The 9,460-nt window shown below is 38.8% G+C and overlaps 1 protein-coding gene across 2 annotated transcripts in view; it reads right to left on the reverse strand.

The window, feature by feature from the left end:
• The window catches only part of IST1 (IST1 factor associated with ESCRT-III), a 38,375-nt gene extending 37,995 nt beyond the window's left edge, over positions 1–380 (reverse strand). Inside the window, exon 1 of one of the 2 annotated variants that reach the window (XM_078438943.2) lies at positions 247–380. The gene's annotated coding sequence lies outside the window, so the exon portion shown is untranslated. Of the gene's footprint in view, positions 1–66; positions 191–246 lie in introns of those variants that run through there. The other variant, XM_078438942.1, reaches the window with a different exon arrangement.
• Between the last annotated feature and the right edge of the window lie 9,080 nt (positions 381–9,460).

Here is a 9,460-nt window from a genome sequence, read left to right on the forward strand (position 1 = left end):
TCCAAATACGGAGCGCAGTGGGAGGAGGAAAACAAAGACCCTTGACGCTGAGACTGCCACACTCACCTGGCTGAATCCAGGTGCAAAAACGGCTGAGACAGACTTAGCACTCAAAGACCAGCATCCAAAATGGCGGGTCCCTCAGCCTCAGCATAAGCAAGCGCGGGCGGAGGAATCTGCGAGGCCAAGCTAGCCACGCCCCCCTTTCCAGGGATTGGCTGCGTTCCCGCCCCGCCCGGAACTCACGTTCGGAGGGACTGGGAAGCTCCCTCACTGAGCTCCCTCCGGAGCCGGTGCAATGGGGACTACTTCCCGCGGCGGAGGCATGGGTGGTGACGCGTTAAGACTTCACGCCATCTGCATTAGCGTTCTCTGGTGGAGGCGCGTCCTGGGTATCGCATAGCTTGACCTGGGCGCAGGGAGGCAGGAGGGAGTGGTTTGTTCACCTGCTTTGTGCTCAATCCCTTTTTCCGCATTGTTCCATGCCCTCGAAAAATCCGCTCCAGCACTACCTTTTAAACACCCAGTGTTACTCCTAGAGATTTGCTCCGGTGCCTCGCTCAACTCCAGTGGCCCTGGGGGCTTTCCCTGGTGTCCGTTTCTTTCCTCCGGCGGCAATGACTGAGCAGGTTTCCACCCTTTAAAGGCTTTTTATCCGACCCTTCACCCTATTCCCTTAGTTGCCCACCATCACTCCATCGATCCCCTCCAATAGTCTTGCCCCCTTTTAAAACCAAGTCTCATTACTATTTTAACCAGACTCTCTAGCCTGTATTATATAATTCACTAGTATGTTTCCTCAACACCACGTTCTCCAGAAACTTACCATATCTCTGTATTCAGAGGAAACTTGGATATAGTTGTCTTTGTTTTCCACTTGAAAACTATTCTCTGCTTACTATTGGAAGGGGCTTCTTAGGCTCTTGGCTTCTAGAAGGAGGTAACCCTGCCCCCTGCCGTAAAGGCTTCATCTACCGGGATCAACACTGTGGTTTGCTAAATTATAATGCGGTCATATGACAAGGATGGATGGACTATGCGTAACAGTATGAGGTTTTTATGAATTTAGATATACTGTTTTTATAACCACTTGCAGTATTTCTAAATAAAACCGGTTCCAGAACCTCAAAATACAGTGTTTGGTTCTTTTAAAATGTGTGGGGTTTTTTCCTCTGTAAATGCATGCAAATATAATTCAGCCCGTTGTGCAATAAGGTAATGGCATCTAAAAAAAATAGAAGTGAAGGCAGATTGCTTGAATTTAAAAAGCCTTGGAGACACTGCAATCAAATGGAATGTGTGTGGATCTTGTTTAATGATTCAAACAAGCCAACTATAAAAGACATTTTGAGACAATCAGGGAAATTACTTTATGGACGAAGTATTACAAGATACTAACTAACCAAAGAGTTGTTCTTTTATAAGCATGAAAATGGCATTGAGATTTTGTAAGAAAATGTCTTTTTTAAATTTTTTAAGAAACGAATACTTTGCAAAGGGGTAAAATGGCACAAAAAATCTTGATAATTGTTTAATTGGATGAGAGTTACTGTACAATTATCTCTACCCTTAAGCATGTCTTCAAATGTTCATAGTCAATAAGTCAAAAGGTGAAAGCAGCCCAACTACATGGTGCGAAGACTGGATAAATAAAATGTGGTACATACACGCAATGGAATATTATGCAGCCTAAGAAGGAAGGAAATTTTGACACATCATCTACAACATGGATGAACCTTGAAGACATTCTAGTATGGGAAATAAGCCAGTCACAAAAGGACATACACCGTGTAGTTCCATCTATATGAGGTACCTAAAGAGGTCAAATTCAGACAGGGAGAAAGTAGAAATTCAGAGAGGGAGAAAGCAGAATAATGACTACCAGGGGCTAGAGGGAGGGGAAAGTGGGAATTATTGTTAAATAAGCACAGAGTTTCAGTTTGGCAAAACAAAAGTTCTGGAGGTGGATGGGGGTGATGGCTATGATTATGTGAATGTACTTAATGCCACTGAACTGTACAATTAAAAATGGTTAAAATGCTAACTTTTAGGAGTGCCTGGGTGGCTCAGTCGGTTAATGAGTTTGAGCTCTGCATTAGGCTCTGTGCTGACAGCTCAGAGCCTGGATCCTACTTCAGATTCTCTGTCTCCCTCTCTCTCTCTACCCTCCCCCCTTGCGTGCTCTTCCTCTCTCTTTCTCTCAAATATAAACATTTTTTTTTAATTTTAATGCTAACTTTTAGATTATGTATATTTTACCACAATAAAAAAACAGTTCATAACAAATTAAAAACAAAATTTTTTAATGTTTACTTACATTCAAGAGAGAGAGACACACACAGTGCGAGCAGGGGAGGGGCAGAGATACGGAGACAGAATCCAAAGCAGGCTCCAAGCTCTGAGCTGTCAGCTGTCAGCCCCAACGTGGGGCTCGAACCCATGAGCCATGAGATCATGACCTGAGCAGAAGTGGACGCTTAAGGAACCGAGCCACCCAGGCGCCCCCTAACAAAGTTTTTTAAACTAAGTCTATGTCATGAAGGGGATTAAATAAACAGCATATATACTAATCATTTAAATGGAAAATGTGGAATCTTCTACCAGAAAACTGGCTCTAGATTAAAAGGGACTAATGAGACATAATAACCAAATAAAATACATAAAATTCAATTGGATCCTGGTTAAAAAAAGGAAAGATACTGGGGGAACAACTTAAGAAATTCAAATGTGTGTTTAATATTAGACATTATGAAATTATTGTTAATTTTCATAAGCATAATCATTGTTTCATAAGTGTAATCACAGTGTAGGAGAATCCCCTTATTCTTAGGAGATGTATGTTGAACTATGTAAAAGTGAAGGATCATGTTGTCTGCAACTTACTTTCAAAGTGTTCAGAAAACAAAAAGTGTGTGTGTTTATACTAGGCTATTATATATCTCCATGGGAAGTAGTAGTTTCCCCCCCAGAAACTACCAGATTAAACCAAGTTTCCAGCAATAAATATATTATGATTCTGTTCTGCATTTAGTTTAAAAGCAGGATAAAGGGGACTGAATTTAATACCTTCTTTTTTTGAAAGTAAAAATATGTTTGTTTTTACTAATTTGAAAGTATATGTGTGGGGTTTAATGAAAGACTCCTCATGCCATTATTAATTTTTTGGAATACATTATTTAAAATTTTGTTATTATTTTAAATTTAACACAAATAACAATATGCAAACTGTCAGTAAACCTGCTTTTTATACTTAATATATCCTGTATATCATTTTTTAAAGATTTTTTTTAAATGAGAGACAGAGTGCAAGTGGGGGAGGAACAGAGAGAAAGGGAGACACAGAATCCAAAGCAGGCTCCAGGCTCTGAGCTGTCAGCATAGAGCCCAACACAGGGCTCGAACCCACCACCCATGAGTTCATGACCTGAGCCAAAGTCAGACACTTAAAGTTTTTATTTTTAAGTAATCTCTACAGGGACGCCTGGGTGGCTCAGTCAGTTAAGTGTCTGACTCTTGACTTTGGCTCAGGTCATGATCTCATGGTCATAGGACTGAGTCCTGCATTGGGTTCCACATTGAGCATGAAGCCTGCTTGGGATTCTCTCTCTTCCTCCCTCTCGCTGCCCCTCCCACCCTCTCAAAATAAGTAAATAAACATTAAAAAAAAAAAAAAAGTAATCTCTACACCCAACATGGAACTAGAACTTAAGAGTCCCATACTCTATCAACTGAGCCAGCCACACACTCCATTCTGCATATCTTTTCCTGTCAATACATATAGATCCATCTTTAACAATGGAAGCAGGTACACCATTATTTAGCCAATTATCTCTTATTGATACTTAGGCTGATTCCAGTAATGTTCTGTAATGTACTATAATGAATATTGTTCTAAATATATATATGAATACTTTCAGACTATTTTTCCTCAGACTATTTATTCAAGACAGATTCCCATAAGTGGTAATGCTAGGTCAAAGGGTATGCATATTTAAATTTTTGATGCCCACGTAATGGGCTGAACTGTGTCCCCACCCCCCTCCAGATTCGTATGTTGAGATACTAACCCCCAGTATCTCAGAATGTGACCTTACTTGGAGACTGGGTCTTTACAGAGGTAGTCAAATTAAAATGAGGTCCTTCGAGACAGCCCTACTCCAATATGACTTGTGTCCCATAAAAAGGTGAAATTTGGAGATAGACACACATGCAGGGAGAACACCAAGTGAAGATGAAGGCAAAAGCAAAGCATCTACAAACTGAGAAACACCAAAGATTGCCAACAAACCACCAGAAGCTTTCAGGAGAGGCCTGGAACCAATTCTTCCTAATAGCTCTCAGAAGGAACTAACCCTATTAATACCTTGATGTAGAACTTCTAGCCTCCAGAATCATGAGACAATAAATTCCTGTTGTTTAAGCCACCCAGTTTGTGGGACTTTGTTAAAGCAGCCCTAGCAAACTAGTACAACCTGTTACCAGACAGTTCTCCCAGAAGGTTCTATAATTTTATCCTCCTAGTAATAGTATATGTGCATGCCCATTTCCTCATACTCCCCAACTGTGGGCATTGTCAATCTTTCTAATCTTTTTGAAACTAATAAATTATTTTAAGTTGCATATCTTTGAACATTAGTAAGATTGACTAGCTTGTAAATAGTGTGCTCATTATAGGTTTTGCCCATTTTCCTAATGGTGCAAATAAACTTTTAAAATAAATTTTTTTACGGTAATGCATAAACAGCAATACACACACACACACACACACACACACACACACACACAGCTGAAAAAGATTTACAGTAAACACTAAATCTCCATCCTTTGCCCCTTAGTCTTTTAGTCCCTCACCCTAGAAATAGAAGAACTGTTGTTACCAGATTCTGGTGCCTTAGAGCAAGTTACTTAATCTCTCTGTGCCTCAGTTTCCTCATCTGTAAAATGGGAATACCACCACCTACCTTAATAAAATTGTTTTAAATGTGCTAATTACAAAAAGCTCTTAGAACGGTGTATTAAACAGATAATGTTTAATGCTTTCAAAATCCTTCCAGTGATATGGGCACATAAAACTATATAAATATATATGCCTTTCTTCTACACATGTACTACTAGCATACTATTTATGGTAACCTATAACTTGTACTGCAACATACATTAAGATATACATCTTGGAGGCACACCTGGGTGGCTCAGTCAGTTAAGCGTTTGACTTCGGCTCAGGTCATGATCTTGAGGTTTGTGAGTTAGAGCCCTGCATCGGGCTCTGTGCGGACAGCTCGGAGCCTGGAGCCTGCTTCCAATTCTGTGTCTCCCTCTCTCTCTGTGCCCCTCTCCACCTACACTCTGTCTCTCTCTCTCTCTCTCTCTCTCTCTCTCAAAAATAAATAAAAATAAAGAGAAATTTTAAGATATATATCTTGGAGATTGTTCCATATCAGCAGTTTTCAATAATTCTCATTCTTTTAAAGGGCTGAATAATATTCCAATATATACATATACTATAATTTTTTAACACTGTTCTATTGATGTGAATTTAGATTATTTCCAATATTTTGCCTCTGTAAACAATGCTGCAATGACTAGATATTGGCCTGCATGGATTGTATTTATTAGGTAAATTCCCGGAAGCAGAACTGGATCAAGGGTAGGTATATTTTTAATGTTAATAGATATTGCCAAATCACCCTTGAAAGAGGTAGTTCAATTTACATTGCCACCAATGTATGAGAGTTTCTATTTCCCCATGCCCTCAGTAGCATAGTGTGTTTGGAAAACTTTCGGAATAGTTGACATTATTGCAACTTTGTTCAAAACATGAAAGTAAATATCTGTGGAAAGTGTCATTGAGCCCATGTCTTGCTAAAACCTTCTCCAAATGGTCAATAATAAGCATGTATAAGAAGGTGGTCAACATCTTTAGCCATCAGGGAAAGGTAAATCAAAACCACAATGAGATATTACTTCATACCCCTACAATGGCTATAGTGAAAAAGAAAAATAGTAACAAGTATAGTCTAGGATGTGGATAAATTGGAACCCACCTACATTGCTGGTAGGAAATATAAAATGATGCAGGCACTTTGGGAAACAATTTGGCAGCTCCTCAAAAAAGTTAAACATAGAGTTACCATATGACCCAGCAATTTCACTCCTAGGTATATACCTAAGAGAATTGAAAACGTATGTTCATACAAAAATTATACACAAATGTTCACAGCAACATTTTTTAAAATAGCCTGAAAGTGGAAACAACACAAATATCCATCAACTGGTAAATGGAAATAAAATGTATTACATCCATACACTGTCATATTATTTGGCCATAAAAAGAAATAAAGTATTGGGGCATCTGGCTGGCTCAGTTTGTAGAGCATGTGACCCTTGATCATGGTTATGAGTTAGACCCCAAATGTCATGAGTTAGAACCCATATTAGGGGTAGAATTTACTCAAAAAATTTTTAAAAAATAAAAAAAGGAATGAAGTACTGACACATACTATAACATGAATGAACCTTGAAAACATTCTGCTAAGGGAAAGGAACAGACACAAAAGGCCCCATATTGTATGATTCCATTTATGTGAAACATCCAGAAAGGCAAATCCACAGAGACAGAAAGTAGATGAGTGGTTGCCAAGGGATATGGGGGAGGGGCGGAGGAAAAGTGGGAATGACTACTAATGAGTATGGAGTTTCTTTTTGGGGCAATGAAAATGTTTTGGAATTAGATAATGGTGATGTTGCACAACCTTGTGAATATACTAAAAACCAGTGAAATACACACTCTAAACGTGTGCAGTTCAGGGACTCCTGCCTGCCTCAGCTGGTAGAGCAGACTTTTTGATCTCGGGGTTGTAAGTTTGAGCCCCATGTTGGGTGAGGGATTACTTAAAAATAAAATCTTTACTCCCTCTCAAAAAGTGTGAATTTCATGGTATGTGAATTATATCTTAATAAAATTTTCCATCTTAATAAGTTTTTAAATGAATTTTTAAAATTATCTTACCAACGCAGTTGTAATGTAAAGCCCTAACAAGGTCATTGTAGAAGCCCGTAAATATAAAACAGATTAGGAAGCTATTTCAAGGAAAAGTTTATAGGGTTGAAATGGCAAAAGAATAGCACAGCTCTGTGAGTTGATTGGGAAAGTAGAAATAAAAAATGAAGCCGAAAATGATCAATGAAAAAGTCTTCTAGATACACAAATTTAGGTGAGAACAGAGGAAAAAGAAACTAATTCCTTATTTAGTAATTTTTCCCTTATTTGATTATAACCCTGAGTCACACCACATCGGAGACACAGGGGGGTTATAAGAATAGCATTATGATCCTATTTTATTTGCAGCTCAAGGAATCAGAACAAGCTGCCCAGCTTCACATACTAACTTAATGATGAGGCCAAGAAATTTCACTGGAGACTTTCTCCTAATGTTTTATCTCCTTGCTTTTTTCATGTTGAAAACATCATCTATGTTGTGGCACCTGGGTGGCTCAGTGGGTTAAGCTTCCGACTCTTGATTTCAGCTCAGGTCATGAGCTCACATCCATGGGATTGAGCCCTGCATTGAGGAGCTATCAGCATAGAGCCTGCTTGGGATTCTCTCTCTCTATGCCCCTCCCCGCTCTCTCTCTCACTTTCACTCAAAATAAATATTTTTAAAGTTTATTTATTTATTTTGAGAGAGAGCGAGAGAGAGAGAGCATAAGTCAGGGAGGAGCAGAGAGAAAGAGGGACAGAGAAGGAGAATCACAAGCAGACTTTGCATTGTCAGTGTGGAGCCCCATGTAGGGGGCTCAAACTCACAAATGCAAGGTCATGACCTGAAGCAAAGTCAGGTGCTTAACCAACTGAGCCACCCAGGTACCCCAATAAGCATTTTATTAAAAAACATTTTTTAATAAACATTTTTTAAAAGAAAATATCATCTATGTCAACTTTAGAGTGACCTAATAAAGCTATATTTGCATCTCTCAGTCTCAGCTCATTAGGAATTACTGTTAAGTATAAAAGCCAGTGTATATTCCAGCTTGCATTCTTTTTTTCCTCAAGTTTTTATTTAAATTCTAATTAGTGCACATGTTAGTTTCAGGTGTAGAATTTAGTGCTTCAACACTTACATACAACATCTGGTGCTCATCACAAGTGCCCTCCTTAATACCCATCACCTATTTCACCTATCCCTTCACCCACCTCTCCTCCAGTAACCATCAGTTTCTTCTCTACATAGTCAAGAGTCTGTTTTATGCTTTGTCTCTCTCCTCCCCATGTTTATTTGTTTTGTTTCTTAAATTCTACATGAGAATGAAATCATATGGTATTTGTCTTTCTCTGACTTATTTCACTTACCCTAATACTCTCTAGCTCCATCAATGTCATTGCAAATGGCAAGATTTCATTATTTTTTGATGGCTGAGTAATATTCCAGTGTGTGTGTATATATATCTTCTTTATCCATTCATTAGTCAATGGTCATTTGGGCTCTTTCCATAATTTGGCCATTGTTGATAATGCTCCTAAAAACATTGGGATGCATATATTTCTTTGAATTAATATTTTTGTAACCCTTGGGTAAATACCTAGTAGTGCAATTTATTCCAGTTTGCACTTTTTTTTTTTTTTTTTTGAGAGAGAGAGAAGGAGGGGAGGGGCAAAGAGAGAATCTCAAGCAGGTTCTGTGCTGTCAGCTCAGAGTCCAATGCAGGGCTTGAACTCATGAACGGTGAGATCATGACCTGAGCTGAAATCAGGAGTCAGATGCTTGACCAACTGAGCCACCCAGGCATTCCTTCAGCTTGCATTCTGATATGAAACTGTCTAAAAACCTTCTAGTTAGATGAGAATATTCCATTTTCTGGCTACTTAGGAATTAAAATGTCTCCTTAAATGAAATTAAAGAATAATTTCTACTTAAATATCCCAGCCACAATAAATAAATGAATGAATGAAACTCTTTACTACACACTTGTGAAGTACGAAGTTCTTTCAATACAGCCATTCTCTCACATTAAACACAAGATGCAGACAATGATATCATCTCACTGGAGATTTATGGGAAGAACATTTTGCAAGAGTCCTTTATGCAAATACCAGGCCTTGTTGCTTTAAAAACATTAGCTCTGCTGCCTTCCTGGGGCCAGGAAGCACAAGAACTACTTACACAATACTTTCATATCTTCATTTTACTTAATCCTATGATTACAACAACCCTATGAGAATAGAGGTTAGGAATTATTACCTTATTATCCATTTTACATTTCAGGAAGCAGAGGTTCAGAATAGGGACTTGTCCAAAGCCACCAGGCTGGTCAGTGGCAGAGCTGGGACTCCAGGCTAGATCTGCTCTTACCAGATCCCATCTGCTTTTCACCGCATTCCCTACTTCAAGTAAGCTCTGTCAGAGGCAAGCTTAGGCGTTCTACAAGAAGACAGAATAAGAGGAAGGAAACAAAGTAGTGA

Source organism: Panthera onca, chromosome E2, assembly GCF_046562875.1.
Source record: "Panthera onca isolate mPanOnc1 chromosome E2, mPanOnc1 haplotype 2, whole genome shotgun sequence".
NCBI lineage: Eukaryota > Metazoa > Chordata > Mammalia > Carnivora > Felidae > Panthera > Panthera onca.